Source organism: Nyctibius grandis, chromosome 7 (genome assembly GCF_013368605.1).
Source record: "Nyctibius grandis isolate bNycGra1 chromosome 7, bNycGra1.pri, whole genome shotgun sequence".
Classification (NCBI taxonomy): domain Eukaryota; kingdom Metazoa; phylum Chordata; class Aves; order Nyctibiiformes; family Nyctibiidae; genus Nyctibius; species Nyctibius grandis.
Window position 1 is genome coordinate 34,793,361 of NC_090664.1, and position 15,301 is coordinate 34,808,661.

General features: G+C 42.8%; 1 protein-coding gene across 1 annotated transcript in view; it reads right to left on the reverse strand.

Moving 5' to 3' along the window:
* ADAM22 (ADAM metallopeptidase domain 22) overlaps positions 1-15,301 on the reverse strand; it is a 144,494-nt gene that overhangs the window by 108,801 nt on the left and 20,392 nt on the right. The gene's annotated exons all lie outside the window — the stretch shown is intronic.

Sequence of the window (15,301 nt, forward strand, 5' to 3'; positions counted from 1 at the left end):
CTCTAGCCCAACTGCACATTTGCTTCCGCAGGGGGGGAGAGCTTAAGCAGTAGGGACAATCCTATCTGCTTCCACAGGAGAAAGGCATGGATATGGGTCATGCTCTCTTTTTCTTCCGAGTATCTCTTCTCACCCCAGCAAAGACCAAAAACAAAGTATTCATAGATCACCAGGCAAGAGAAAAAAATTGTTGAAGTGGTTCAACAGACCACTATAAGGAAGAAGAGGAATATGTCTCAGCACCGACTGGTATTCAGTCTGCAGGAAAATACTTCAACCCCCTCGGGAAGATCAGATCACTGGGAAGACCACAGTAAGTGCCTAAGCACTGAGATAATGCAGCCCCAAACCCAGAAGATACACCTTTAGTAAAGCAAGTTTATTATCTCACCATATTTTTGTTGGCATCAACACTGCAAAAGATTAAAACGATACCACTTCTCCCTACCTGTCACGGTTTAAAGCTGGGCTGGCGATTAAACCTGCGGCAGATGCCCTCTGTTATCCCCCCCCCTCCCCCCAGAGGGAAAGGGAAAGGGAAAAGGGAGAGAGACTTCTGGGTTGGAAAATTAAAACAGTTTTAATAAACTATAATAATGAAAAAAAAAAGTATAATAATAATAATAAAAATAATCAAATATATACAAATATATATACAAAACCAAGACTGAGCTCCCCTGAAGTCAGCCACGTCACCACCGGCACTGCAGGGCAGGTTCCGGGAAGGCCCAGCCTGGGCCTAGCGATGGTCGAGAGCTGGATTCAGGAACGCACGGATCGGGATCGGGGGCAGCAGGAAAACAGACGGAGTCCTCCCTGGACACCGGCCATAGCAGAAAGAGAGCGAGACCCTCGTGATCCCCCCGCTTTATACCGAGAATGACGTGTATGGGATGGAATACCCTCGTTGGTCAATTTTGGGTCACCTGCCCTGTTCGCTCCCCTCTGCAGCTGCGACCCCCCCTTCGGCTCTTCACTCGTAAGCAATGAGGAATTCAGCAGTGACCTTGGTTTCTCTCAAGAATAAGTACAGCAAGAGCCTTTCTGCACAACATCCCTACCGGTGCCTCAGTGATAACTACAAACTTCGAGCGTTATCAGTCCTGGAAGCAGACACTGTCTGCAAAAACATGCAGTTAGTTAGAGGAGACTTAGCTGAAAGTAAAAATCACTGAAAGGAAAATCGGCCTGGTTTAGGCCAAACCAGGACACTACCTCAGCATCATCAGTTTCTTTTCAGACATCTACCACCAACTCTCTCCTGTACTCTCCCCTTGAAATCTGGTACCAGTCAGCTTTATCCGTCAAGCTTTTGGGTGTAAACCACACAGGGCCCTAATGTGAAATGTTCAATCATTTGTTAGAAACATAATCATAAAGAAAGGCTTGTCTTTTGTCTTTCAGGTACACCCACAGGTCACATTCCAGTTTTGACACTGGTGAAACAACCCACTGTGAATGTGTGGGATAAATGAAGCAGGAATTACTAGTGACAAGCAGCAACTGACCATGTGAAATCCAGCACTCAGCATCTGAAGGTCTACATTCAAACATGGTTAAGACCTTACCAGGCTAACTTAAATCAGACTTCGACGGGAAGGACAGAAATGGCATCAGCCAGCAAACCTGTATGCTTGGGCCTAAAGTGCTTCATTTCTGCTGTCCAGATGGAGCAGGACTGGAATGAAGGTGATCTCAAATGACTGTCACACCTCAAAACCCATAAAAACACATGCAAGAATGTGGTCATCAAGGGAATGGCAGAAGTTGATTAGTATCAGCTCCTAGTCTTTCAGATTCCCAGCTGCAAAATTATTCCAGTCATACCACCAAATATAGAAAATAAACACATTCAGTAAGTGATGAATTGCATCTTTTGAATTCCCGCATTCTACCTAAGGAGACAGGCAAAGTGAAGAGCAAAGCATGAGTACAGCATAGCTGCCTAATTCAAGTGGCAACACATCACATATTTGCAGGCCATCGGAACATTATTATATCTGTTCCTATCGTAAAATTTCTAGCACACCAGAAATCCATTAGCAGTGATCTTCTGGCAAACCACCAAAGAGAAATACATCCTCTAATACCAAAAAAGAAATGAAGATCAAAGAATGATTATGGATAAGTACAAGCTAAAGATCAGCAAGCTCACACAGAAAATACATTGTATATAAGATTTAACAATTCTTCCAAAAAGAGAAAGACAAAAGAAACCCTCTAACTTTGTACCAAAGCAAAGGCTATGCATATATAAATGAAAAGATCCAGCCACCATTTTTCATTAACACTGGAAATGTATTTATATTAATCTCTTTAGCTAGACTTGGCAGCTGCTTTACAGTATCATATTCATCTTGATCTTGCTGTTACTCTACAGCTAAACATTTCCCATTTTCACTCACTGATAAGCAACTTACCGGAGTGAAGTACAATAAACCAAATTCATTCCTTGGCTAATTTCTAGGAAGTTTCCTCTGTAATCAAACTGACCACTTGACATAGGCAGAAATGCATTGATAATCTGACACCTTTGGATGGATTCCCGTCTCTAAAGTCATTGTGAGAATTCCTTTGCTTCTTATTATTAAGTAAAAACAGAGGTGATGCTAAAACACACGGCAACATAACAAAAAGCTTTTTGTCCCTTCAATGATATTTAGAAATAGCTGTCCCTTTTGGAAGCAGAGATACATCTGAATTTCCTTACTTCTTTGCTGTGAAAACATGCATAACTCCATTATAGAAACACTACGTCAAGCCCATTTTTTCTCCTTTTCTCTCAGCATAACTTCATTGACTACTATCAAAATTTGACAGACTAAATGGAAAGTGTGATTCATTACAAGAGCAATAATAAGCAGAGAGACAATTATAATTTTACTGTCACCGCCAAAGCTGTCTCTGTGAAAGGAAGGTTGAATGGGTGTCACAACAAGTACCACATTTACAGTGAGAAAAGGCACAGTTTTGCTCTAACTGAACTGCTTTGCAGAGGGAAAAATCTTTAAGATATGCATTTTTGGCTGCCTGGCTTAGGCAGAATCAAAAGGTACCAAAAATTCACAATCTTCAAAAAGACAGGGTGATTTTTTTTTTTCTTTTAAAATGATGCATTAAGTAATCTCTACAATCTCGGAACTGTCAGTACAGTATATTTGGTAACATGCAACCAGGGGCTTAAAATCTGTCATGCCCTTTGGACATGAATGCTTTCGTTTTGTTCTTCTGAAGTAAATCTCACATCTTTAATATTTAGGCCAATCTTCAGTATGTCATCAGGAGGGGTTTTACTTTAGGGGATGAGTATATCCCTTACATTTGTCACTCTTCCTGTATGTTTATACCCTCCCCCACAGCTTCTTCAGCAAGAACAAGGAGATCTGATACAATGTAAACAACACTGGATAAAAATAAATTTGGCTATTAAAAAGTTAGATTTTAAGTGGTTTTATTTCTTTGGAGGAAGAAGGGAAGAAAGATCAAGAGAAAAAAAAATGTATTTTTTTAATTGACCTTTTACGTCTCAAAAAAGGACAGAAGCCCAGTTTAGAAGAAATATCTCTTTGTAAGTCATCTTTAATAAAAGTACAAGATGATTCTTCTCCTTCATCGCACTGTGTAACACACCAAATGACAGCATTTTATTTCCTTTGGGATGGTAGAAATAAAGTAAATGGAACAGAATGAGGACACCTGATAAATACTCTCTAACATTGTTTTGTCATTTATTTTTTTAAAGAAATAGAACTATTGTCATACAACTAGTCCTTCAGTCAACTGATAAAGGGATCTTTTCTGGCCTACCTGAATTTATTTGTATTTTATGGTAATATAAGCAGATTCCATACTCCTTGGTTAAAACACTTGAAAAGAAACAGAAAAGGAATTAAAAAGAAAAAAAGTTCTTTTCAATGACATACCATAAAACATGGCTCAATGTTTCTGTCAGGATTATCTGCTGGTACATTTCATTAAATAACTTCTTAATACATTCATGCAATGTAAATTGTTCCATATTCCTGTAAAGCACAGATTTTAATGCTCTATTTGATGAACAGTACAAATAAGGTATCTTTCACTGCTTGATTCATCTACTACTATTTCATAATGGAACCTGGACAACAAAGAATTAAAAATAAATAGGAAGCAATTAGGTATTTGAAGAATTTTAGAGACACACTAAGTTCTGTTCAAATCAGAAGATTATTTAAAAGGAAAATTTGATTATCATATAATTGAAAAAAACATGGAATTAGATGGGGCAATACAGAAGCATCACAGTAACACTGAATCACAGACTGTAAAGTCCGAAGGCCTGGAAAGCATCAAGAGTCCAGCTGTTTGAACTAAGAGAGGATCAGGTTATAGCCAAGCCAATCCTGATCTACAGTATGTCAACAGAATAAGAGTATCTTTGGGTTTATATGCAAGAAGTGAAAGGTTTACCAGTAAGATACTTGTCTATCAAAAACAACTTTTAACATACTTGTCTACCATTCAGAAGCATCCTCCGTTGGGGATAACCTCTGACAAAAGGCAACGAGCCTGGCTCAGCCCAGGGTGCCACGGGGTGCTGTGGTACCAGCGGGATGGGACACAAACCCCAATGGGTGAGCGGCGCTTCCAGCTTCCTTGGTCACAGCGCCCCTGACAAAAGGGAAAGAGGGCCACAGGCAAGATCGGCAGTTTCCTACCAGCTCTGCATTTCACAGAATCACAGAATCACAGAACATTAGGGATTGGAAGGGACCTCGAAAGATCATCTAGTCCAATCCCCCTGTCGGAGCAGGATTGCTTAGACCATATCACACAGGAACACGTCCAGGCGGGTTTTGAATGTCTCCAGAGAAGGAGACTTCACAACCTCTCTGGGCAGCCTGTTCCAGTGTTCGGTCACCCTCATCGTAAAGAAGTTTTTCCTCATATTTATGCGGAACCTCCTGTGTTCCAGCTTGCACCCATTGCCCCTTGTCCTGTCAAGGGATGTCACTGAGAAGAGCCTGGCTCCATCCTCATGACACTTGCCCTTTACATATTTATAAACATTAATGAGGTCACCCCTCAGTCTCCTCTTCTCCAAGCTAAAGAGACCCAGCTCCCTCAGCCTCTCCTCATAAGGGAGATGTTCCACTCCCTTAATCATCTTCGTGGCTCTGCGCTGGACTCTCTCTAGCAGTTCCCTGTCCTTCTTGAACTGAGGGGCCCAGAACTGGACACAATATTCCAGATGCGGCCTCACCAGGGCAGAGTAGAGGGGGAGGAGAACCTCTCTCGACCTGCTAACCACACCCCTTCTAATACAGCCCAGGATGCCATTGGCCTTCTTGGCCACAAGGGCACACTGCTGGCTCATGGTCATCCTGCTGTCCACTAGGACCCCCAGGTCCCTTTCCCCTACGCTGCTCTCCAACAGGTCTGCCCCCAACTTGTACTGGTACATGGGGTTGTTCTTGCCCAGATGCAGGACTCTACACTTGCCCTTGTTATATTTCATTAAATTTCTCCCCGCCCAACTCTCCAGCCTGTCCAGGTCTCTCTGAATGGCTGCGCAGCCTTCCGGTGTGTCAGCCACTCCTCCCAGTTTGGTGTCATCAGCGAACTTGCTGACAGTGCACTCTATTCCCTCATGCAAGTCATTAATGAATATATTGAATAGAACTGGTCCCAGAACCGACCCTTGCGGGACTCCGCTAGACACAGACCTCCAACTGGACTCTGTCCCATTGACCACCACTCTCTGGCTTCTTTCCTTCAGCCAGTTCACAATCCACCTCACTACCCGATCATCCACACCACACTTCCTCAGTTTAGCTGCGAGGATGCTGTGGGAGACCGTGTCAAACGCCTTACTGAAATCGAGATAGACCACATCCACAGCTTTACCATCATCTATCCACCGGGTTACGTCCTCATAAAAGGCTATCAAGTTGGTTAAGCATTGCCTGTACACCAATGCACGCAGCATGGGGAATAAACAGGAGGAGTTAGAAATCCGTGTTCGGTCGGGGGGGCTATGATCTAGTGGCAATTACAGAGACTTGGTGGGATGCCTCGCATGACTGGAATGTGGTCATGGATGGCTATGTCCTGTTCAGGAAAGACAGGCCGCTAAGGAGAGGTGGTGGAGTTGCTCTTTATGTGAGTGAGCAGCTAGAATGTATTGAGTTCTGTCCAGGGGCGGATCAGGAGCGAGTTGAGAGTTTGTGGGTGCGAATTAAGGGGCAGGCTGGCAGGGGTGATACTGTTGTGGGTGTCTATTACAGGCCACCGGATCAGGATGAGGAGGGTGATGAGGCCTTCTACAGGCAGCTGAGAGCAGTCTCTCAATTACAGGGCCTGGTTGTTGTGGGGGATTTCAACTACCCTGATATTTGCTGGGAGGCCTACTCAGCCAGCCATCCCCAGTCCAGGAGGTTCCTCCAGTGCGTTGATGATAACTTTCTGATGCAAATGGTGGATGAGCCAACTAGGAGAGGAGCGCTGCTGGATCTTATCCTCACTAACAAGGAGGGTCTGGTTGAAGAGGTGAAGGTTGAGGGCAGCCTTGGTTGTAGTGACCATGAGATGGTAGAGTTCAGGATCTCATGTGGCAGGAACAGAATAGCTAGCAGAATCGCAACCCTGGACTTCAGGAGGGCCAACTTTGGCCTTTTCAAGCAATTGCTAGGGGAAATCCCATGGGACAGGGTACTAGAAGGTAAGGGGGCCCAAGATAGTTGGTTAGCATTCAAGGACTGCTTCTTCCGAGCTCAAGATCAGAGCATCCCAACAGGTAGGAAGTCAAGGAAGGGTACCAGGAGACCTGCATGGTTGAACAGGGAACTGCTGGGCAAACTCAAGTGGAAGAAGAGGGTGTACAGATCGTGGAAGGAGGGGCTGGCCACTTGGGAGGAATATAAGTCTGTTGTCAGAGGATGTAGGGAGGCAACTAGGAAAGCTAAGGCCTCCTTGGAATTAAACCTTGCAAGAGAGGTCAAGGACAACAGAAAGGGCTTCTTCAAATACATTGCAGGTAAAGCCAACACTAGAGGCAATGTAGGCCCACTGATGAATGAGGTGGGGGCCCTGGAGACAGAGGATAAAAAGAAGGCGGAGTTACTGAATGCCTTCTTTGCCTCTGTCTATACTGCTGGAGGCTGTCCTGAGGAGCCCCGCACCCCTGAGGCCCCAAAAGAAGTCAGGATAGAGGAGGAATCTGTCTTGGTTGATGAGGGCTGGGTCAGGGACCAATTAAGCAACCTGGACGTCCATAAATCCATGGGCCCTGATGGGATGCATCCGCGGGTGCTGAGGGAGCTGGCGGAAGTCATTGCTAGGCCACTCTCCATCATCTTTGCTAAGTCGTGGGCAACGGGAGAGGTGCCTGAGGACTGGAGGAAAGCGAATGTCACTCCAGTCTTCAAAAAGGGCAAGAAGGAGGACCCAGGTAACTATAGACCTGTCAGCCTCACCTCCATCCCCGGAAAGGTGATGGAACAACTTGTTCTTGGTGCTGTCTCTAGGCACATCAAGGATAGGGGGATCATTAGGGGCACTCAGCATGGCTTCACCAAGGGGAAGTCATGCTCAACCAACTTGATAGCCTTTTATGAGGATGTTACCCGGTGGATAGATGATGGTAAAGCTGTGGATGTGGTCTATCTCGATTTCAGTAAAGCGTTTGACACGGTCTCCCACAGCATCCTCGCAGCTAAACTGGGGAAGTGTGGTCTGGATGATCGGGTAGTGAGGTGGATTGTGAACTGGCTGAAGGAAAGAAGCCAGAGAGTGGTGGTCAATGGGACAGAGTCCAGTTGGAGGTCTGTGTCTAGCGGAGTCCCGCAAGGGTCGGTTCTGGGACCAGTTCTATTCAATATATTCATTAATGACTTGGATGAGGGATTAGAGTGCGCTGTCAGCAAGTTCGCTGATGACACAAAACTGGGAGGAGTGGCTGATGCACCGGAAGGCTGCGCAGCCATTCAGAGAGACCTGGACAGGCTGGAGAGTTGGACGGGGAGAAATTTAGTGAAATATAACAAGGGCAAGTGTAGAGTCCTGCATCTGGGCAAGAACAACCCCATGTACCAGTACAAGTCGGGGGCAGACCTGTTGGAGAGCAGCGTAGGGGAAAGGGACCTGGGGGTCCTAGTGGACAGCAGGATGACCATGAGCCAGCAGTGTGCCCTTGTGGCCAAGAAGGCCAATGGCATCCTGGGCTGTATTAGAAGGGGTGTGGTTAGCAGGTCGAGAGAGGTTCTCCTCCCCCTCTACTCTGCCCTGGTGAGGCCGCATCTGGAATATTGTGTCCAGTTCTGGGCCCCTCAGTTCAAGAAGGACAGGGAACTGCTAGAGAGAGTCCAGCGCAGAGCCACGAAGATGATTAAGGGAGTGGAACATCTCCCTTATGAGGAGAGGCTGAGGGAGCTGGGTCTCTTTAGCTTGGAGGAGACTGAGGGGTGACCTCATTAATGTTTATAAATATGTAAAGGGCAAGTGTCATGAGGATGGAGCCAGGCTCTTCTCAGTGACATCCCTTGACAGGACAAGGGGCAATGGGTGCAAGCTGGAACACAGGAGGTTCCACATAAATATGAGGAAAAACTTCTTTACGGTGCGGGTGACCGAACACTGGAACAGGCTGCCCAGAGAGGTTGTGGAGTCTCCTTCTCTGGAGACATTCAAAACCCGCCTGGATGCGTTCCTGTGTGATATGGTCTAAGTAATCCTGCCCCGGCAGGGGGATTGGACTAGATGATCTTTCGAGGTCCCTTCCAATCCCTAACATTCTGTGATTCTGCGATTCTGTGACTTCCCCTTGGTGACGCCATGTTGACTGCCCCTAATGATCCCCCTGTCCTTGATGTGCCTAGAGACAGCACCAAGAACAAGTTGTTCCATCACCTTTCCAGGGATGGAGGTGAGGCTGACCGGTCTATAGTTACCTGGGTCCTCCTTCTTGCCCTTTTTGAAGACTGGAGTGACATTCGCTTTTCTCCAGTCCTCAGGCACCTCTCCCGTTGCCCACGACTTAGCAAAGATGATGAAGAGTGGCCTAGCAATGACTTCCGCCAGCTCCCTCAGCACCCGCGGATGCATCCCATCAGGGCCCATGGATTTATGGACGTCCAGATTGCTTAATTGGTCCCTGACCCAGCCCTCATCTACCAAGTCAGATTCCTCCTCTATCCTGACTTCTTTTGGGGCCTCAGGGGTCCGGGGCTCCTCAGGACAGCCTCCAGCAGTATAGACAGAAGCAAAGAAGGCGTTCAGTAACTCTGCCTTCTAAATTTGCTAATTGGTGCTCCAGGATTTGAAAACATGATTCTTTGCATGTGTTTTGGAAGAGGAAAGAAGTCTCCCCATAGGGAGAGGTCATTACACTGGGTGCACTTCTCATGCTAATACAGCCAGGAAGAGAATCAGAACAACGTGTGCGAAGCCTTTCAAAAACAAAGGGCAGAATTTGGTTTGTTTGTGGTTTTCTTTAAGGAAGCAAACTTTCTGCACTAACTAAGATGACACAACTGTCTGTAAATGAGGTTTTACCCACTAGCAGGCCCCAACCAAATGAAAACAATTACATTAAAGACTACACACCATACAGAAAGCCTGTTGAAAGAAGCCGGTTTCCAGACACTGCGTGAGGAAATGTGAGCAGGCCCATCTTGAATCTTACCAGCAAAAGGCATTAAAAAATGCTACATAAATCTCACTCAACCACAGAAACAAGTGGCCATAGACTTCACAGGCAGCACCTTAACTCTGTAATAGATACTGCAAAGAAAGCAAACGAGTCCATTGCTTTGATTTGGTGGATGAAAAGCTTGACATGAGCTGGCAACGTGCGCATGCAGCCCAGAAAGCCAACGGTATCCTGGGATGCATCAAAAGAAGCGTGACCAGCACATCGAGGGACGTGATTCTGCCCCTCTACTCCACTTTCATGAGACCCCACCTGGAGTACTGCATCCAACTCTGGAGTCCTCATCGTAGGAAGGACATGGACCTGTCAGAGTGGGTCCAGAGGAGGGCCACAAAAATGATCAGAGGGCTGGAGCACCTCTCCTATGAAGAGAGGCTGAGAGAGTTGGGTTTGTTCAGCCTGAAGAAGAGAAGGCTTTGGGAAGACCTTATTGCAGACTTGCAATACTGAAAGGGGATTTATAAGAAAGATGGGGACAAACTTTTTAGCGGGGCCTGTTGCGATAGGACAAGGGGTAATGGTTTTAAACTAAAAAAGGGTAGATTTAGACTAGATATAAGGAAGTAATTTTTTACAGTGAGCGTGGTGAAACACTGGCACAGGTTGCCCAGAGAGGTGGTAGATGCCCCATCCCTGGAAACATTCAAGGTCAGATTGGATGGGGTTCTGAGCAACCTGATCTAGTGGAAGACGTCCCTGCTCATTGCAGGGGGGTTGGACTAGATGACTTTTAAAGGTCCTTTCCAACCCAAACTATTCTATGATTCTATGATACAACAGAGTTTGTGTCCACAAGTCGAGCATTGTTATTTGCCTGGTAAGATGTTCCATACATTAACAACATATTGTTTTAATACTGCCTGTTGATTCAGTCTCTGGACTAAAACCACATTTCTTAAGTAGAACCACTATCCTGAGTAGAAGAGGGCTGAATAACCTATGCCTCATGTAATGATCTTGCGGAATTACAGAGCGTGAGTTTGTATGCTGATGGTTATTCAGCCATCCATTAGGTCCTCTGATTCCCCACGGAAAGCCTAATAATTTCTACTGTTTTCGTTCTCCATATCTTGATTCCTAGCTCTCTTGTCTAGAAAAGGGGATTCCAATTCATTTCACTGCTTAGCTGAGGAAAGTATTTGAGCCCCAAGCTGAAAGTCCCGCAACACTTCCTCTGTTTCCATAAGCGCTATTTTTAATGCACATATACAGAAGGTCGTGATGCCAAAGGAGTTCTCAAGGAGAACGTAAAAAATGGGGCAGAGCAGCTGGACAACACAGAGAGAGGCATATGAAGGGAAATGTACCAGCAGAAAGGCTGCTGACTCGTGAGGGAGATGCCCTATAAATGACAGCACAGAAAATACCTGCTATTCACATTCCAGTTCATGCATTTTGCTGTTTACTGTCCTCTTCATGTGTCTTACTCTGACTAGTATTTATATGTAACAATTCATAGGACAGTAGTAGTGTTGCAGCCACAGTGGTCTGAGAATCTAAGTAACAGAAAGTAAGTAAGAAAAGATAATTGCTTTTATTAGACCAACTTGTATGGCTATTGCTTGCTTTTGTAAAACACAAACCATATTCTAGCTGTTAAATGATAACCAAATATAGAAATAGTTGGAAAGGTCAATGGTTTGTTTCATATTATTTACAGAAGTGGCAGTAATGTATATACAATCCAAACATTCAAGAAAAAACTCTGGTGCCCAAACTAATGTTAGCATATGAGGATATCATTCCATTTCAACACTAAATCCAGAAATTACACTTTGAGTACGATAGTCACTGTGTAAAGCCTAAATCAAAAATACAATTAATTTTTCTTTTAAAATATTTCATAATGGCTCGAGGTCATTTGATTGTTAAAGATACAGCCACTTAGAGATACTCAGCACTTAGAAGATAAATCCATAGGCACTGAAACATGTTAAGCAATTTGATTGTTTCCCTAGTTTAAGTCATTTTACTTTAAAGAAGATGCTAAATATAGCACATGATTGATCTGTACATATGAGGTATCTCTGTATATGTGCATGTAAGATATATAGCTCCTAAGAGATCTGCTAATCTAAGGAATATCATCAAGAAAGAAAACCATTGTAGTAATAGAATGCTAATATCTCTGCAGAATAATTAATCATTCTTTTCCTACACACACACACACTCACAAATACACAGTAATACATTTTCTATAATTATTTTTGTGTCAAAAAATCAGACCATGGAAAGGCAATTTACTCAGTGCTGATAATCCCATATGTTCTAATTACTCTATTATAAACCAATAAATACTGCTTCCAATGAATGCAATTACCGAAAAGCAGTAAAATACTCTTTATCACACCCATTGAGAGGAAAGCAAAGGACTGACCTTTTCAGAAACTTTTTTAATGTGCTAGGAAAGTATCTTATGAGGGGATGCACAGATTTTGTATAGACTTATAAATGTTTTCAAATGCTATTTTTCTTAGAAGTCACGAACCATTGAGCTTTAAGTGGTGTTTCAGAAACATCAGGGGAATTCTCTCACAGGTGACAAGAACTACCTTACAGTGACACACTGGGAAATAATATATGAATGAAACAAATTACCTTTTTTGTTCTCATTTTAACCAGAATGCCAATTAAGGACTTGCAAGCATTTCAGACATCACTTAAACTTTCCATATCCCCATCCAACTGAAGTCAGTAGCAAACCTGTGTTGATTTTAATAGCCTTGACCAGGAGCTGGTACTAAATCAACCAAAAAAAAAAAAATCTATTGACAGTAATAGAAGAATAATCGTAACAGAAATCTGTTAACCTAAAACTAAATCATAATATTAAAAAATAAAAGGTAATGGAGTTACCAAAAGCAATTTATCCTTTCCAAAATAAGTCTTAAGCATAACGGAACATTATACAAAACAAATTAAAGGAAGGTAATAAACATACTGATAATCAACACAGTTCTATGGAAAATTTTTCTTGTCAAAGTAACCTGATATTTTTCTTGTACAGGACTACAAATTCAATAATAGTAATAGTGATGATACAATAAGATCAAAGAACATAGTTCATATTTACTAAACAGTCAATTCTAAGCTTTGAAGAAGGAAGGTTTTAAGAAATAAAAGAAAAAGAAGAAAAAAGAAATAAAAAGAAAAAAATCTGGGGAAAATCTTGGGAACTATGTTAAGAGGTATATCAATTAGAAATGGGAGTTGTGCTACCTTTATACATGAGGCTGCCAAAATGCAGCACTGAGTCTACAATTCATCAAGGATGCCAATAAATTGGGGACGTCGGCGAAAAGGCACAGAAATTATTAAAGGACTTAAAAGATGCCATTTTATCAAAGATCCAGGAGCCCAACCTATTTTATAACAAAAGAAGGCTGATATGCTATAGGCACCAAGGTGGAAGGAAAACTCAACACTACAGGGCTTTTTCAGTCTAAAACTAATGTTCAAACTTTTATCAGTGAGACTAATTAACTATTCAAACAATTTCTATTCTGAAAAATTCTTCATTCCCATACTTCTTCAATACAAAAGTGAAAAAAAAACTCCACAAAAGGCAGGAACCCTTAGTGATGATGCTACACAGGTCTAACTGCATAATCCCAGGCATTCTCCCTAGCCTCAGGATATGTTTAGTGATACACTAGTAAAACTTTGAATTCTTGTCTTACCTTTCTTTGTCTTTTAGCCCAAACAGAATTGCTTGGCAGAAATCTCTGTAGAATTGACATTTTTCATTAAAGATTAAAAAAAACCTATAAGCCATTCAAAAACAGTTCGTACAAAATATGTTTTAGCAAAGTGTGCTAACACAAACGGAGGTGCAGAACAACTGCCTCCCAGGGAACAAAATCAACCTCTGAAATAAAGCAACAATATCAGGGAGAAAGTGTTTCTTAAGTCTAGTTTGCAAGTATGATCATGCTAATTTTTCCATCACAGAATGGGATGGGGAAAGAAGGACTTTGAAAAATGGGGTTGTGAAAACAATCTTGTTGGGTCAGCTGGGGTTCTGATCACAGAGCACACAATAAACATCACTTAACAAATAATTCAAAAATAGTGCAGAACATGATTTAGTACCTCATTCAGAAGACCTAGACCCAATCTATACCGTGCTACCTATAAATTGGTACTAAATATTATAATTGAATTTTCAGAGCACTCTCATATGGTGAAAAAAAAAAAGGCATTATTCTAAGTAAGAATCAATTACCAAAATGTGATTGTACCCAAGTGGGGCTCCTCAGCTTGCATGCACAGGGCACGAATAAGAAAAGCGAACAGAGCTTGAATTCCCTCGATCCCAATAAATTCCAGCTGCTACTGAGAACAATTGAGACTGTGTGCAGTCAAGGCATTTATTAAAATAACTAATAAGGGATTGAGTTGGACTTTAGAGAGACCTAAAACAGCTTAAAGGAAGAGCTGCTCCTCCTCAGGTTTGATCTGACCATCCTTACGACATCCAGTTACCCAGTTACCAGGAGTCATTACAAGAGTAATGGACATGGTAAAGCACAGAGTACTTTTAGAGCAGGAATGGCAGACGGGTCTTCTAGCAGCCAGCAGCACAACCCAGCAGGTCACATCACATCACATGGAGCCCCTCAACTGCACGCCCGCCCTGCGGGTGACCAGGAGGAGCACGAGACTCACAGGGGCAATGCAGGAAAAAGACTTACCAGAAATTATAATAGTCAGAAACGGTGTAACTGTATTTTTTAAGCCACTTCAGGAAGCTAATCCTTTTGAATTCCACACAGCCAAATGTTTACGATTTAGAGCAAATTTAGGAATATGTTTTTCATTTACAGCTTACATGACACATTGATATTACTGTTGGAGACCATTTGCCAAGAGAAATTACAGGCAAGATTTCAGCAGTTTGCCTCATGAAAAAGCTGGCACTTGTCTGTCAAGCTGCCTTTAATTTTGCTTCTGTTTTCAGGATTTTTTGATGCAGTTTACGATCTGATTTTGTAAGGTTTGCAAAACTCTAGTTAAAAGACATTCCTAATAAACATTCCCCACAAGGCAAGAGGAATGTCTGGTTTTGCAGCTTCTCAGCAGAAGCTGCAAAAACCATTCAGTGGCAAGGCAAAATAATCAGTTCCTGGAGTGCCAGGAACCTTCCAGTATCACTAATCAGAAATCATTTAAATTAAGACTGAAATATACAAAATACCTATCAATATTTTCTGAAGAAGCTTCTTTGGTTTTGCCTACCTTTTGATAAACTATGAGAAAAGGACATATTTTCCACATAGAGAACAGAGAGATTGCAGAGTTCATAAAAATTGCCTCATTTTGAAATCTTCCAGCCTACTGAACGCCATTGATCATCATGATAATCGATTTATACAGAGTTGGTACTCCTCTGGGACACAGTCAGGCACTCGACGGAAACAGAAGATGTGCAAGCTTCCTAAAGGAAGGTAAATCCTGACCTTTCAGAAACTAACTAACTGTGACGACACCATTAATCTGCCACCCAAAATAAAAACAGGATTCTGCAACCAATTCTCAGTAAGGTATAAATATGTAAACAAAACTGCTATTTTCCAACAAACTGCTATGTTTCTACAAACACTTCAACATTAT